At 38.7% G+C, this 17,591-nt stretch overlaps 1 pseudogene; it reads right to left on the bottom strand.

Annotated features, from left to right (window-relative positions):
* Positions 1 to 11,182, bottom strand: part of LOC121333654 — a 67,361-nt pseudogene extending 56,179 nt beyond the window's left edge.
* Positions 11,183 to 17,591: the final 6,409 nt, after the last annotated feature.

Genomic DNA, 17,591 nt, shown 5'->3' with positions numbered 1-17,591 from the left:
AAGGACATTGAGTAAGTCTTTAAATGTTTCTATGGAATTCACTGCTTCAGGGTACAGCAAACAGTGAAGGATCATTGGTGAAAACATCAATTCCAAAGGAGCCACTTCCATGACCAGGAAAGTGTATGGAAAGACTTCCACTTTACTCCAGCCAGTGCAATACACATCAGGGATTCCTAGGGTAGATTTATACAAACTCCAGTTCCATGTGTATTAAGAAAATAAATACTGTGTGAGTATTAGAGAATTCCTCCTAATCTAAAGGTTTCTGTGCAGTTGCATCAGTGAAGGAACAGGCGTGGGGGAAGAGGGGAAGGGGAGGGCAGGGCTGGAATATAATAATTTTCAAAATCTCACAAATATTTAGTAGGTACATTAAAAAAAAAAAAAAAAACTAAGAAAAAATAATGGTTTCTCTGGAAAGATGTTCCTGTATATATTCATAAATGAAATATGGCAACTGTGACATTTTTGTGGAAGAAAAACAGGAGCATAAGAAAAAAATGTGCAGGTGAGAAGAAAAAAGGAGAGCAAATTTACAACTTCTACTCACATTTGGAGCAACCGTTCCTAAAGCAATGCTCTCAGCTGGCATTGAAGGCATCTCCTGATAGCTTGGTTACTTTTGCTGCTCCACCTCATAATGCCATGTAGAATGCACATTCACTCCTTGGAATAATAAGCAAGAAAGATGAGTGTGCTGTAGACCAGGAAAAAACCATCACCTGATGGACTGTGATACTAAACCAAATGTAAGTTAGGTGAAAAAAAAAAAAAAAAAAAAGACATGCATGAAAAACAGTGTGAAACAAATAATTGTAGCATTAACTCACTTCTGCAGGCATAAAGCAAATGTCTTCTTTTATCCTGCAACCACAATCTGTATTAAAATAATAAATTTGAGATAATATAAAATAAAAAATTTGAGATACATCCAGGGCTTCAATGTCATCCTGATTATTAGCAAGACCCTTCTGTTTCAACCTGACTTATGAATGTATTGCTCTCTGTGTCTCTTTTCCTCTCTCTCTCTTTCCTGAACTTTGTTATCTCTCTGAAATGATGTCTCACATACGTGTGGAATAAAGATTAAAGAGCAAGGCTGCAGGGAGTTGAGAGAAGATGTGTTATAGAGCAGCAGTGGTTAGACAAGTAACCATTAAATGTAAAAGAAGCCAAGAGAATGTAATTTTCCAAGATGAGTCCTACTGAAAGTAGTGCAGGAGAGGCCAAGACATCAGCTACATCTCTGCAAAGACTTGTGTTCAGAAGTCTGTCAGCCTTCACAACAGGCTCTCATGGTGGGAAGTCTGCCAGGCTTTTCTTTCTCTGAAGTGCTAAAATACTTGCGCTGGTCCCCTGCCTTTTGCAAAGGGACCAAGGGACTGCCCTGGTGCCACTTTCATTTCAGCATCTTTGATATTTACCGTCATAGCTTGAAAGTGCAATTTATTGACAGAGGATCTATTTTCAAAAATACACACCTGTGTCTTTATTTTTACTCAGGTAATAATCAGTTTAGTAGAAAAAGCTCATGTCTATACATCTCTTCGGTATGTGCACACAGGTTTTAATGGCAATATTGCCTTCTTACTTTTCCAAATAAACAATTTTGTATTTTTAGAACATGCCCTGAGCTGTCGATGTTTGATAACCTAGCTTCAAAATCACAAATATATTTACTCTTCTTAAAAGACCAAACTAGTGTACACACATACTTCTTTGTTTCTCAGTAACAGCACACTGAAAGCTTGCAGCTGTCCTGTCAGTGTTGCTGTAGTCATGCAAATCACACAATTGTTTGTTAATGAGTGAGATGTGAAAACTACTAAGCAAAAAGTGCCTGCATCTCCTGGTATGATTCCAAACTTTTTTACTGGTCTCCAAATTGTCTTGACATACTCCAGAAAATCATTGGCAAGATGGATTAAAAGCTAGAAAAATAAATAGGGTATACTTTAGTTGTTATAAATTGTCCCTGTGAGGTGCTGCTCTGCTCTTATTCACCTGATAGTAGGAAAAAAGTCTGCAAGACCAAAACAGGGAAAAAAAAAGATGGAATATAACCACATGAAAACTGGACCTGTGCTAGAAATAATAATCACAATGCGTAGTCTCATTTTACACTATATACTGAAATATCCTATTTCAGTACAATAGGATACCATCTATCATATCAATAATCTTTGGCATTTTTAGCCTGTAAACACAGGAATTTTTTTCTACTTGCTTGCCTTTTCTTTCAGTTTGAACTGGGGGAAGTACTGCCTGAACCTCCCTGTATACAGTCTGGCCATTTTGGGGACTTGGGACACCACCACCACCAGAGGAGGTCCTGAATTTCCACCGAAGACCAGACCTTCCATAGGACCACCACTTTCAACTGCAACCATCATTTCAACAGGACTGCAATCACTACTTGATAGGCCTGTGACTATCACCCTGACCAACAGAGTGCCAGGTTGTATTCTGACTTAGTGGGTTTAAGCCAGTTTTTCTGTATCATTGCATTTATTGTAATCATTCTATTAAATTGTAACTCCAGAAATCTCTCTCCAGGTATTTGTGTGGGATTCATTCCTCCCACTGGTTCATTTTTGAATCACCACAGTCTGCTCTCTTCCTAGTGAGATGGTAGAAGAAGGATTTTGTCTTGATGGGGTATTCCATTTACAAATTTGGAAGGCAGTATTGCAGCCTAGCAAATTCTGCATCATAACAATTCCTGAGTGGAGGTGGATGTCGTTATAGAGCGTGACACGGCACAAAGTACCCAGACTCCATCAGAAGGGTGTATAAAAGAGATTTATTACAGCAACATGTTGTTTTTATAGTTTTTGAAGATATTTACATTTACTTAACAAAAATATACATCTCCCATTGGTCATAAGAAAGAAACAGAGTTCTCAATAGGTGAACAGGGAGCCACGTCATTCTGTGAGCCAGCTAAAGTACATATCTTTTAACTTTCTCTCTTCCATCATGTTGTCACAGTGATAGCCTTGGTGTGTTCCTTGAGAGAGATACGGGGCTCTCCCTATCTCCAGGAAGCCTTCGCTAGCTCATGAGAACAGCACGAAATGTCTTTCCCACAGGTGGACTCTCACAAGTAGGAAAGGACAGTAAAGAAGACCTAGGCTTTATCCAGAGTAGAAGTATACATATTTTTATTCTGATGATTTGGGAAGTGTTAGATTGCCTCTTGCTGCTGCTGTCTATTGTGGCTTTTTTAAATGGAAATTGTTCCAATTGCTTCCTTCAGTTGTCACGTTTTAAGTAGGACAGCAGCTTGGCAGCTGGGGATGTTAGGCATAATTTTTGTCTTTTATCAGCATATGAACAATTATCTGCTGAGTCTAAATGTGGGGCAGGGCTGACCTAAGCAAGGGTCTTAACCACCATGCAGTCCAAGATGAGGGAAGCTGGTGACCAGTAGAGCAGAGAATAAAAGACATACATAGAGCAATTTAATGAGGACTCTCTTGGTCCTATCTTGAAGAAAGAAACAGTCAGAATCAAAGCAGAAACATGCTTCACAGGCATGTAGGTCACAGAAAACTCATCCCAGGATAAGAACACTGTGTTTAAGTCTAGCTAAACAAAGCCTATACATATATTATGTATAAATTTTTTAAATGAAACAAGAAGATTTTTAACCTGTAAAGTACAGTTCTGACACTGTCTTTTCAGAAGGATTGTGCAGGAAGGGAAGGAAGAGCAGAAGGGAACTACTTCTAAAATGGCTGACCACTTTATGTAAAGGATTGAAACACAGTTTCCTCCAGTATCTTGGAGAAGAACTCCGCTAAGACCTGCTGTTGCTGTGGTTTCAATATTTCCTAGATTAAACAATGCCTAAATTATGCTTCTGTACCAAGGAGGAGACCCTGCTAGCTGCAGGTAACTTCCACACCAAGCCTTAAAGATGTGGAAGATGGGTATCTTCCACACCAAGCCTTAAAGTTCTTGGCATATTTTTGCCTTTCCCTATGAGTGTAAAGAACTGAAGTCTTTATAATGCTTTCCCCATAAAAGACAGGCAAATTCTTAACTTTCTACTTGGTACATTTTTCACAATGTTTCTTCACAGCCACCTCTGGTATCAGACAGCTCAGTGTAGACCACGTGGACTGTGCCATGATCTCAGCTTTCATTACAAAGACAGCATTCATTACAGCTTTAATCTGAGCTCATGTTTGTACATTTCCAATGAGCAGTCCTATTGTACTGAATAACAGCACACCCAGGGCGCATGCTGCTGTGTTTGCACCAAGTCTTTGAGGGCTCTGATCCCAACCACTGCTGTGCTTTTGCACAACGCCAAAGGCCAAGCCTGGTTTTGTACATCCCCTGGGATGGAACACAGTGGTTGATCTTAAAAATCATGCTACGCACAGTGCCAACACTCATGGATTGCCATCTCCATCCTCTCAGAAGGCAGTTTCTCAGTACCATTTAAAGAACTATTGTATCTCACCAAACGGAGTGCCTCCATAATTAAGAGACATTGTGACGAATGTCTAAAAATTAGGAGGATTGCTCATATTCCTCAGCACTTAACAGAAGAAAAATAATACTTCCATGGGATTGTACTCTAGCTCATGTTGTAGAACAATTAAAAAAAAAAAGGCATATGGTCTAAAGTTTTTTTATTGCATTTTAGAGTGACTACAAATCAGAACATGCAGACTTGCATTCAATTCACAAAGGAATTTTTCCATCTCTGTTAGACTATAATTTGAACGTCTACCAATTGCAGATGCCATGAGGATCATAACAATAGGAGAAAACTAATCAACATTGAAAGAATGTGCATTTTAAACTTATTAAAATCATCATAATACTGATGATGAATAATCACTGCAGTAATTGTAATGAAATAAACGTTGATGATTGCAGGATAGCAATAACAATCTCGTCTGTATTGTACATGGGCTCACCTGTAAAGGAATAATGGAGAATTGCACAAACACTTAGAAACTCATACACCGTCAAAAATTTCTTATTAGGGCCTAAGTCAATAACACATTCTTAAAATATTTGATTATGACTCTTTTTTTCATGTGACAGGTTTTAATAGTTTGCAGCTGGTGGTTTTCCAAAACTGGAAAGTTGAAATTTGGAAAGTGAAAATTTATTTAGAAAACTACAACAAAGAAAAACTTCTGTTGAATCTTCACTAAAATTGAGTAAATAGATCATTTAGCTGCATATTATTTTCTTATATAATTCACATGAGAATATGAATATTTGACCCACTTTGGATATATGACATGTCTGACAATCATAGTTTATTTATGTTCTGTGAACTATTGCCAGAACTTTAAAATTAAATTTCTTTCTGGTTTTGTTCTACTGTTTTTGCAGTGTTAAAAGGCAGTCTGAGCAGTTTAAGTAAGCCTCATTTCTATGACTTTTTACAACCCAACAGAGAAAAACAGCAAAGCTGCCTAATGCATTTGGAAGTGGGTGGGTAATATCAAGAGTAAAGAATAAAAAGGCATGAGAAGCTGATAAAACTGAGTTGCTTCTGATGGGTGGGAGAAACTGCCCCAGGATAGGGGAGAACTGTCCTTTGCCAGCCAAGGAGACTGCTTGTGTGGAGGAGAGATGGTAGATGCTGGGTAAAAATTTGAACTCAAATCACCAAAAGAGGAACTAAAAGTTGGCCTTGTAGGAAGAGAGACAAAATGGTGTGGGGATGTCCACATTATAACTAGAAAAAGAGTCCTTTTTCAAACCTGGAAAAAAATATTTGCTTCACCAAATCACTCAAATATTACACTGTCATGAAATACTAAAATAATGCTAAAACCACAGTCTCTGCTTGTGGTTATTTTGTAGAGAACTCTGCATTTTATTATCTATATAGGAGTCAATTACTAAAGCAACAAAATAAAGTCTGCATAAAGATAAACAATTAAAACTATGGATTCTTGATGTGGAGGGTACTTTTGCATTTTGATAGTCTACTACTAATCAACTACTATTTTTTCATATGGTCCTGCCTCTTCCACTGCATTCAGTTAAGGAAAGGGAAATTCATTCAAGTATTAAGTTGTTTTCCATTACTTCTTTTGCACCACTTACCACACTCACATTTATTTGGAATTCTCCATTTGCAGAGATGCCTTATAAGTAATCATATAGCTAGGCTCATCAATGTCAGGATCTCAAAAAAAAACCCAAAAAACAATCACATAGGTAAATTACGGTTTTGGGCTGTGCATGTAAAGTTCAATTTCCTAAGGATACTACTTTACCTCCACTTTACTCAAACTAAATGGCTGAGGTTTTTTAGAGTAGTTCAGAAAATAAATGAGGCAGAGAGGAAGGCAGAAATCTGATTCCCAGAGCATTTTTACTCCAGGCTCAGGTCTTCAGTTTGGGGTTTTCAGTTTTTAAATTCCTGACATAAGAAAGATTTAATAATTCATACCTTATATTAATGGCTGAGTTATAACTTCAACAAGTTGGCATTACAAAACTGTCAAAAATGTAACAGCTCCTGCCTTCTTTAATTTCAACTGCTTCTGATGAATTGTAGGGAAATGCCTTATTGGTGTGCAGTGCTACCAATTATCTGACAGAGCCAGAGTGTATTTCCAGCTAATCAGAAATAAGAGCACAGAATTAAATCTCCCATGTGAAACTCATCATTTACATATTTATTATTCAGAAATTATAATAAGGCTAATGAGAACCTCACATGATGCCTTTAAAAGTCAAGCCAATCTCACTGCAAATTTTCAGCAGATAAACTTCCCTTGTACACAGTAGTCAAAAGATAAATTCTGCTGATTACAGTTTAGTTTAATTAAACATTACAAGTTATTTGTATGGATCCATACACACTTTGCAGGAAGTGATTAGTTACATAAGCTGAACTGTCTCAAGTGAATGGACCAGGGCAGAGAGTTAAAGAGAAGGTTGTTTTTGTATCTGCATGGGTATAAGAGCAATAAGACACAGAATGAAAAAAAAACATGGAAACCTCCTTCAGAGGGGTGAATGCTGCTTTAAAACCCCAGTGCAGCAGCAGCCACATGATGCTCATGCAAGCTGCAGGACAGGCGGCATATTGTGACCTCGTGGGAATGGTCTTCAGGCAGATAGTCCCCCACCTCTAGTCTGAACGTGACCACCAACCCACCTGTCTCATTCTCACTGCACATAAAAGAGAGCTCTCCAGAGGCTGCTGAGGTTGCTGATGCTGGCACCTGGCCCTTTCCATGCATTTCCAACACAAGCTTCTGTTCATTGAGGGCATTTAGACTTCAAATCAGTGGCAACAATTTTCAGACACTATATAATCAACTGTCATTGCTGATCTTGTTTTCCAGGCACACCTTGATTACTGCACATCACAAAAACAATCACAAAACCACAAAAACACAAAATCACAAAACACAAAGAGAAGACTTGACTATCTACCCTTCTCCCAGAAGAGGCATTTGCATTTATATGTGTGACTCTCCATGAGCAGAAATATGACTGTGCTTCCCTGGGTTCCTTTCCAAATCAAATGCTATCTCTTGACTTAGGAAAAAAGTGTTCTGAAAGTGCTTGGCATATTAGTAATTTAAAAAACAAAACCAGGAAAAAAAAAAAAAAAAAAAAAAAGAAAAAGAAAAAAAAGGAAACAACCCCTGCTTGCAGTCACAGAGTCACTTGGGCTTGCCTTATGCTGTGTTGCAGTAAGAGGTTTCCTTTGTCTGTGATTTGCTCACAGCCAGCACTTCATTCCCAGTTCTATGTATGTCATAACAACACTTAACACAAGGAAAGATTACTCCAGTGCCAGCAGACTACAGCAAAGTAGTAAAGGCACTATAAGCTGTGACCTTTTAGTACCTTTTCTTTCCAATATTCTCTGTTCCTCATGTCTTCCACAATAGATAAGGAAGCAAAGTCAAATAAAGTAACCCCTTGCAAGTGAGATCCACTTCAGCCAGAAAAAGCAACCACTTTCAAAATGTGTTCCCAAATAATTTTGATTTGGTAATTGGCAGCAATTTTGTTGCAAGATATTTAGTAGCTTAAAAAATTGAACATATTTTACCAAGGGCAACTATTAACTTAATAAAGGGAGAGAAAACTAACTTACTCATCACTTTCTCAGCTGACACTGGTTCAGATAAGTAGCTGAAGATCTACAGCAGCATACATTATTCCATCTAAAAGCTGTCCGTTTCCACTTGCAATGACAAAGGGCTCTGACTTGACTGGAGAAAAGCCTGGGGTTTGCAATCACCTTCTTTGCAAATGTAATTAAGGTTCCTTGGGTTGTTCCTGCCAGCAGGACGAGAGGTCTCCTGCCTGTCCCAGAGGCCAGAGAATCCTATACAGTGTAAAGAAAGGACAGGGCCCCAGGGCAGTGAGGACAGTGAAATGCACCACTAGCCCTGTTTCTATGCCATGCGTGCCACGGTGAGATCCCCAGAAGTGCTGGGATGTGGACACCCTGAGAGTCATTCCCTGGGTTAGGGAGACACAAGAAGCTTCCCTCAAAGTCTGGTAGGGCCCATTGGTTCCTTCACTTGTTCCTATGTCCCTCAGCCACTCCCTCCCACCGACACCCAGAACTGCACCAGAACCTCCTTGCTGCTGGTGTGCTCACCGACACCCAGAGCCACACCAGAGCCTCCTCTGACGTCACCCCACGGGTCAGCACTGGAACACCTACAGAGAATCTTGCCTTGCAGCCTCAGTGGTCATAGATGGGTTTCATTACTTTGTTTCACTTTTCACATCCCCAGGAGTGTTGTTCTCCTTGCAAATTGCATTCTTGGTTTTCATAAGTGTCTGCATTTAATTAGCCTCAAATTAGAAACGTGCAGCACGGCTGTAAAGCAAATACTTAGATGGGGTGAAGGACTAGAAAAAAAAAGGCCTTTTTTTCCCCTGAAGGAAATCATTCACAGCTGCAGTAGCAGGAAAAGACATTTTAAAGGGATTATACTGTATACACCAACAATCTTTATTAGTGGTGTCTGAAAAATTGCCACAGTCAGATATCAAAAATACCCCTCAAGGCTACACAGCCATGGAACTTTTTTCACTTTTCATATGTAAAACAAAACAAAAAAAAAAATCAGCCACATAAAAGGTAACCTGAGTGAAAGATTGACTAGTAAATATATTTTTCATATGCAAGAGAACATGCATTAAAGGACGTTTATTTTGTTGCTGGAAAAAAAAATTATATCCTTCAAGTTTTGGGAAATAGCTTCACCTCTTTTTTAAAAAAATGAATAATTGTATGAATACTTGTAAAAAATGAATAATTCTTAAGAATGACAAAATATCTGTGTCATTAAATTTTTTTTTCTGCAGCTGTCTGTGTTCCCAAAATTCTATATTTAAGAGAAAAAAATACATTTTTCTCTGAGGAAAGAACTGCACACCTAGCTGGTGCTATGAAGTCCCTTGTGCTTTTGAAGTGCCACCTGAAACAGGCACAAAGAAGCAAGCTGATTTTCAGAGGTGAAATTCTTTAGACATTTGTGTGGCCATGAGGAGAACTAGGCAGGGGATCTGACACCCCCGTGGCAATTACAAGGTAAAAGCAAGTTTCCTGTCTGGGCTTGCCCCAGGCAGAGAATCTCATCCACAGTCTTGCGGAGACTGGAGGAACAGCTTCAGCCATCCTCAATCCTCTGAGCTTGCCTACCCCTGCAATGTGTCAGCACATGCTTTTGTGAAGCCGCATGGTGAACCAGATGGAGGAGCTGATTTGCAGAACAAGAGGCCTTATTTTCATCTGCATTGTTTCTCTGATGCAGCACAACAACAGCAAGGGCTGCACTGGAAGAGCTCAGGGGCCATTGGATCAAGACCTTATAAGGACAGCATGAGGACACTTGGTTTGTTCAGCCTGGAGAAGACACTGGGAGTTGTCTCAACCCAGGCACACCTTGCACTTGGTCCTGTTAAAGCTCATGAGATTCCCAAGGGCCCACTTCTTCATCTTGTCCAGGTCCCTCTGGATGGCATGCCTTCAGGTTTGTCAGCAGCACCACTCAGCTTGGGATCATCTGCAAATTTGCTGAGGGTGCACTTGATCCCTTCATCTGTGTCATTGATGAAGCTACTAAATAACACTGGTCCAGATACAGACACCCCTGAGGGACACACTTTTCACTGATGTCCACTGGCACACTGAGATGTTGATCACTACAATTTGGATGTGACAGTCTACCCACTTTTCTATCCATGTAACAGTCAACTCATCAAATCCATCACACTCCAATTTGGAGAGAAAGGCATTTAGGGGAAGACACGTCGAAGGCTTTACATAAGTCCAGATATAAGACATCTGTAGTCCTTCTCTGATCCACTGATGCAATCACCCCATTATAGAAGGCCACTAGGTTGGCCAGAAAGGATTTTCCCTTGGTGAAGCGAAGTTGGCTGTCTCAAATCACCTCCCTGTCCTCCCTGTCCGTTATCACAGCTTCTAGGAGGATCTCTTCTATGCTCTTGTGAGCTCTAAAGTGAGCTGACAGGTCAGTAGTTCCCAGGGTCCTCCTTTTTGTCCTTGTTAAATATGGGTACAAATTTTTCCCTTTTCCAGTCACATGGAGGTTCACCTGACTGCCATGAGTCTTCAAATATGATGGAGAGTGACTTGGCAACTACATCAGCCAATGCTTTCAGGACACTCTGATACATCTCATCAGGTCCCATGGACTTATGCGCATTCAGATTCCTCAGGTGGTCCCCTTCTCCTATGTGCTGTTACCAGTTCACCAGCATAGGCTATTGGCCTGCTTTTTCCAGTAAACACACCTGTAGAAGACCTTTCTCTTACTCTCTACTTCTGTTGCCAGGTCCAGTTCCAGCCTGATCTTCAAGGAGAATGCTGAGAACCAGACTGGAGGAATTGAATCAGATGCCAAAACCATTTATGGAAAACATGGGGTGTTTGGAGTTTTGTTGCTGGATGAATTTCTTGATGCTGGTCACGGCATAGTTGCTGAACAGCTGTGCTGCCAGGAAATCCCAGGAAAGACAAGTGTAAGAGGGAGGCTGCTTTTTAACATTTTAAACACTGAAACATGTTTAAATCTGTTTACTCACGTTAACATATTTAAAACATATTAAATGTGTGATTTTAATAGTGTGCCAGAGTAAGAAACACCAACAGTCGAAGCTCATCCTTTCTTAACCGAAGCACCATTCCCTCAGGGACTTGTTTGTAACTAGACCTTCATAAGCAAGCTTCATAAATTGCAATGTAAATTAAAATTATTCTACTCATATCAATGTGGTTCATCTGAGTTGCTTCAGCTGAGGACCCAGGCCAGCAGCATCACTCTGATCAGATGAAATAGCAGCATTCAATCACTAGCCTCAGTTCTCTACAGAAAGAGGTCCTCAGAGAATTGTTCTCCTGTCCTCCTTTTCCTTCACTCTTGCACCATTGTGCTCGGTATCTACTACTAGGCAGAGGAATGACTGACTAATTTGCTGACATCATTTTTACATCCGAATAGCCCTGCAGCAATTCTCTCCTTCTTTACCCTACACAGAATTATAGAATCATTGAAAGGTTTGTTTTGGAAGAGACCTTAACGATCATTTTGGTTCTACCACCACTACATGGACAAGGACACCTCCCATTAGAAGAGGTTTCTCAATCCCTCATCCAATCTGGCCTTGAACACTCCCAGAGATGGGGCATCTACAAATTCTCTGGGCAACCTTTTCCAGTGTTTCACTACCTTCACAGTGAAAAAGTTCTTTTTATATCTGATCTGAACCTACTTATTGAATTGGAATCCATTCCTTCTTGTCCTACATGCCTTTGTAAATAATCCTTCTCCATACTCCTTGTACACCCCTTCAGGTACTGGAAGGCTGCAGTGAGGTCTCCCTGGTTCCTTCCCTTCTGCAAGCTGAACAGTCCCAACTCTCTCAACCTGTTTTTGCAGGAGAGGTGCTCCAGGCCTCTAACAATATTAGTGGCCCTATTTCTTTTGTAAGTTAAATGTTATCTATATGGCACTAAATAGATGTGTTGTCTTGAAGATCCTTTCTGTTCTGTTCACTTCAAGTAATAGCTTTTCTTTAAGCCAGTTCTCTTCTCTATTTGCTTTGGCTGGCTCATAATGAACCTTACAGATAATTTTTTTAAATTGTATTCTGTATTGCACAAGAGCCAAAATATAGAAGTGTCTACATCCTCTAATTCTGCAGTCCTAGATTCTATGCAAATAGCATTGAAATTGTTATTTTTCATTCTGTCTTCCTTTTCTTCTTTGACTGATACAGAAAATATCAAAAAGCATCAGGTGCAGCAGCTTTCAGCCAAACCTAATTAAAAGGAATTTATTTTACATATAAATTAACAGCTTGAGGTTTCCATTCCTGCTTCATCTTAGCAAGAATTCCCTGTTGTAACAACAAATGTTAATTTTAGTGATTTTAACTTGTTTTTTGGCCAGAAATGGACAAAGTGCTTGTATATTTTTTTCCTTTCATCTGGGTCTTTCCATCATTCCTATCAGAGTGCTTCATTGCTACTTGAATGTCTTCTCCAGAGGATAAGTGTTTTCACCTGGCATCAGCCTAATTTCCATATCTGATTCCCAGCCTCAGGCACTTCTCTCCCATTACCATCTCTGTACTCCTTATCCTATCAGAGATTAAGGGTGTCGCTTCAGTGGCTTTACACAAGGACCACAAATCTTTGTTTTGCCTCCCTGTTTTTTCCCCCCCGCTGTCCCTTTTGCTGGTTTTCCTACTATGAGCTACACACTATACACCAGTGAAAATGCTTCCTTTCAGCATGAGAGGAGTTTTGTGAACAAGGTTGCAAATAATAATTAAAGACAATTAAAATAATAATTAAACAACCTGATTACAGTGGTGGATCAGAGTGACCCTGGGAGCAGGTGGCTTGTGAGCAGTCCAAGTCAGTGAAGCACAGTTGGTGTTTTATGTCCAACACGGCTGCAGCAAAGCCAACAGTAATGGTCCTGGGTCTCTGTACCTTTGAAGCTGCTACAAGATTAGATTCCTTAGAAGCCTAAAAAAATCCACCATCAGACGGCTTTTCTTAAACTCACGAAACTAGAACTCTTTGGAATATTAAAGGCAATTTCAGTACTTAAAGAGAATAATTGAAATATCAAGGGAACTCCCAAAGAAATTGTTGGTAAGGTGAGGATCCTAGCACTGGGCCCCAGATGACTCTACATCTATGCCTGTTTTTTCATTCAAGCATACTGCATACCAAACTAACAGCTATTGAACATAGTGCTACTTTCACCTTTGCTTCTTTTTCTGGGAAGATCTAAAACATATATTTGCTGCTTGATGCAAATGAGAGAGGGACTGCTTTAATTCTGTCTGTCCTTTACATAATACTAATACTAATTCTTAATAAGAGGGGAAGTTGGACATTTTTTGTATTTTTTTCTGGTTTTTTTTTCTTTTGTATTTGCATTGAGAAAGATAAAATGTCAGATGTGAAAGATCTTAAGTAAAAGTTGAAGCCAAACATCATGTATCTCCTATGTCTTACTCAGAGGGCTGGCCATGGTAAAAAATATAACATCATTTCTACCCATGTAAAAGGATGAGTGTAAATGGAGGCACTAATCTTTATTCTTGGAATTTTTTCAACGTGTTCCTCCACTGAAAATGTTTTTGAAATATGCAAGAAAGCAGGAATATCGGAGGAAGTACATTAATCTCTAAAAAACATGCAGAAGTAATACCAAATTTTCATGACAAAATATGTGAATGAGTTGTGTTCTTCAATTGCTTACTTCCTTCCTCTTCTAGCTGAAAGTTTCCTCTGTTGTTAGTCATGGGTTGACATGAGCTTCCAATTAAGAATCATTTTAACATGACTTGACATTCAAACAATTATGTTTTCAAATACTGCCTTTGAATACACCCATGGTGTGAATACACCCATAGAAGGTGCCCCATTTCTGCCAGAGAGCCTTGGGACAACTTTCTAGCAACAAGCAATCAGAGCCTGGGACCCAGTAACTCGGGATGTTACTCATGTTCATGCCAATCACGTTAATTGAAGTCACGGTTATAAAAAAGCCAAGTGGCACAATTCAGCTATGGACATGAATAAAGTGATTTCTTAAAGATGAACTCTCTAAAGACTAGGTTTACATACACTCATCCTCTGTCCACATCTGTTGTTTTCTACAGCATTTTATTTCTGCCTCTAGCATGTTGTGAGAAAAGCACAAAATAAAAGAGCCAAGTTCCATAATCCTCATTTTGAGGTTTTTCATAATAGCTAGGTTCAAAAATAGGAATCTGACTGATTTATGTTATTTAAAGTGAGGAATAGCTTTGTGGAAAACTGAAAAATTTTTTAATAATGGCAAGTTTCTTGCACATGTACTCACATGCACTGTACTTCACTAGGGAATTCTACAAATATTTTCATTATTTCTAAACCCATTTTTTTTTCCAGCTTGACAAAACCTGGCTGAATTGAGTAAGGAAAAGTATTACTTAATGAAATTTCATTCCATAGGTTTCTCTTGAATGACTCACTGTACTGATGCTGAAACTAACACCACTTTGTACTGTGTTTTTGCACTTCAATTACGATTTCCAAATCACATGCTAATTTTTGAATGTCACCCAAACTGACAGAGTTGTCCAGATGGCCATGTAAATGCTTGCAGTCGGTGCCAATACTCACGCAAACATGCATTCACTCCCTTATCTCTGATGTTTTACTTAGCATTGAACATTCCTCTGAACAAAAACTTGCTTTCAGAAACATTTGGAGAACGTAAATGAAAAGAATTCTGAACATCATGGAAGCTGATTCATGGTTTCTATTCAAAAAACTGCTAGTGAAACCTTCTAAAATCATGAGCATATTTTTCTTCCCCATGACCCAGATTAGAAGTAGTACATGGGTAACTTTAAACATGCAAATAGTGTCAGTTGCTCACAGATTTATATATGCAATTACCTTTATTTTTTTACCCAGGAGCTTTATGATTTTTATTCATGTTCATCTTTTCCTGAAATTTTATGGGAAATCTTTAGGAATGGCATAAAAGCAGTAACTTAATGCAAATGTTAATCAGTCACAAACTTTAATGCCACAATGCAAGGGAGAAAGAACGACACTGGAGCAAAAGATACAGATGAACAAAAGGAAATATACAAATGAGCAGCACATAAAGCCAGCATGACTGTCAGTCTGGAAGAATATAAATGTAAAGTCAATTATTAGAAGGTTTACAAGGCCAATCAATAGTGAAATTGCTTGAAGTAATTCCAGGGTTAGAATTGGTCGATGACAGTAGACAAGATGAGGATCCTTCAACAGGATGGAGTGTTGCTAGGAAAAGAAAGTCTGTACATGAACTGGGTAAATAACAAAAAAATTTAGTGACTGAAGAGTCACTGTAACAATAATCAGAACAGATTATTTGATTAATTCTCCAATAACCTCAATCCATTACATATTTCTGAATTAATTCCTTTAATTTCTTTATAGTACCTGCACTCAGAGCTTCTTCCTTTAGGAGAATAATAAGGATTAATTTGTAATAAAAGTCATAAAGAAACTTAACATCAAGTGAATTGTTTACCTTTTGTAACAGGGTATCCAGAAAAACATTCAACAAATCTTTGAAATGGCTGTTTAAAAAAAATCCCAAACAGGCATTTTGCCAATGAAGGAGTTTACAATGGTATTGGATTTCAAATAATTTTGAGTACAGTCAGTCAACACAAATACTTTAATCAATGATTCACAATGTTATTCTTCTGCAAATCCTACAGATACATCTGCTCAGCCCTCCACTCCTTAAGTATTTTAGACAAGTGGCACAGCAGTAATAGGTAGATTACTCAGAAAGCAAATTATTTAAGATAGTGATGTTGTCTCAAGCTTGTTTTGCTGTCTATGATACAGTGCTCTAGGAAGCTGGGGGATCCATTATTTAGGGGGTAAGAAAACTAACCAAATATAGCCTTTCATTGAGGAAGTAAAAGAAACAGAAGAAATGAACAGGAGAGCACAAGGTTGGAGCTACAGTTTTAAGGGAAGACAGCCCAAGGATACAAGGTATAGGGTAAAAAAAATATAAAGGAACTAGAGATGAAGTGGGTTGCTTGGGATTACCAGCAAGCCATGCTACCTTTTTATAAATAATTGTGATGCCCACCTCTCAGTCTCTCTCTCTCGCCAAAGAGCTGGACTTCATCAGTAAAGAGTGGTTGCAAAAACATGAGTTGAAAACACTTTTTCCTTCTTTGGTATCAGAAACTTTCATACTTCTACTCCTGGTGTAAAAACCAACGACCACAGTAACACACACCTACTCTGTCTTCCTAAATCCAGGGATCAGGGACCATGATGTGGGGTGAAGATGCCAGTAGCAACCTTATTACATTAAGGGGAGGGTGATGTCTATGCAGCAACTGGATAGATAAGATTTTCCTTCCTACTTTTCCATAAAACTTCTCAGATGCCCAGTAATAAGATTCCAAGGCTGTCTCCTGAGACACCATGAGCACTGTCTTCCACAAGGTCATATTTTAATGGTGTTCAATGCATCCTCTTTTCCAGTAAACCATGTAAGTAAAGAAGCTTATTCTGAAGGCATGAAGATTTAGATCATACAGTCACTTGTGTTTTCATCTTCCTCTTGTAATAATCAGCAGTCAAGGAAAAAGAAGCTGGAATCTGATTACATAGAGAAAATGTACAACAGTAGCACTAGCAATAATAATAGCATAGTAAAGGCAAAAGTAGAATTAGAGTTCAGTTGACATCTATGACCCAGAAGAAGAACTTAGGTAGCCAGTTAAGTGGATGTGTTTTGCTTTGTTGAGATTTATTTTCATTAGGTTCAAACAAAAAACATGTAGGGGCTGTCATATTTTCTTAAAGCAAAATCTAAAAATTTTCAAGCTACTAAAATAGGATACTACATACTTACTTCAATCCATTTTAGCCATTGGCAGTTATTGTTGAGTGCATTTGCACTCATGCTTCACATTAAAAAAATATTTATGGCAAAAAGCCCATATGTTTGTGAGAACAGCATTAGTAACCTGGTTTTCCTCTGGAAAAATTATTTCTTGGTAACAACAAATGAATACACTACACACACTTGTAGTAATTAATTACAATCTACACTAAAACAAGATGTTGCCTGTTTACTTTGCTACCTCAAGTCAAGGACTGGACTCCAAATTAACTTATCTTACTTACCTTTTGGACTCTGAAGTTTGAAGACATACAAACATTTCTCACTAGAAGATAAAAATTCTTCTTTTTAAAAATTAAATCTCTTGGAGCAAGAATCTGGAGGGAGAGAAGCAATGATTTGGAGATAGACTCCCTTAGGAAGTAGTCTGAGGAGGCGTAGCTAAAGTTGCATCCTCCCTGGTGTCTCTGACAATGATTCCTACAGAAAGTCAGATAACATCAGTAGACACAATCTGGCTGTTAAAAAGCATGGAAAAGTGAAAAGGAAACTTGCAGAGAACAGTCTCCCTTGTCTGTCATTCCCCGAAAATGGGATTGTATTGAACAACAGCGCTACTGGTGAACACAATGTGTAATCTGTACAGCCTTT

The sequence above is a fragment of the Onychostruthus taczanowskii genome, unplaced genomic scaffold (assembly GCF_017590055.1).
Source record: "Onychostruthus taczanowskii isolate IOZ18803 unplaced genomic scaffold, ASM1759005v1 scaffold174, whole genome shotgun sequence".
NCBI classification, from domain to species: Eukaryota; Metazoa; Chordata; class Aves; order Passeriformes; family Passeridae; genus Onychostruthus; species Onychostruthus taczanowskii.
This window is presented reverse-complemented; position numbering and strand designations above follow the sequence as displayed.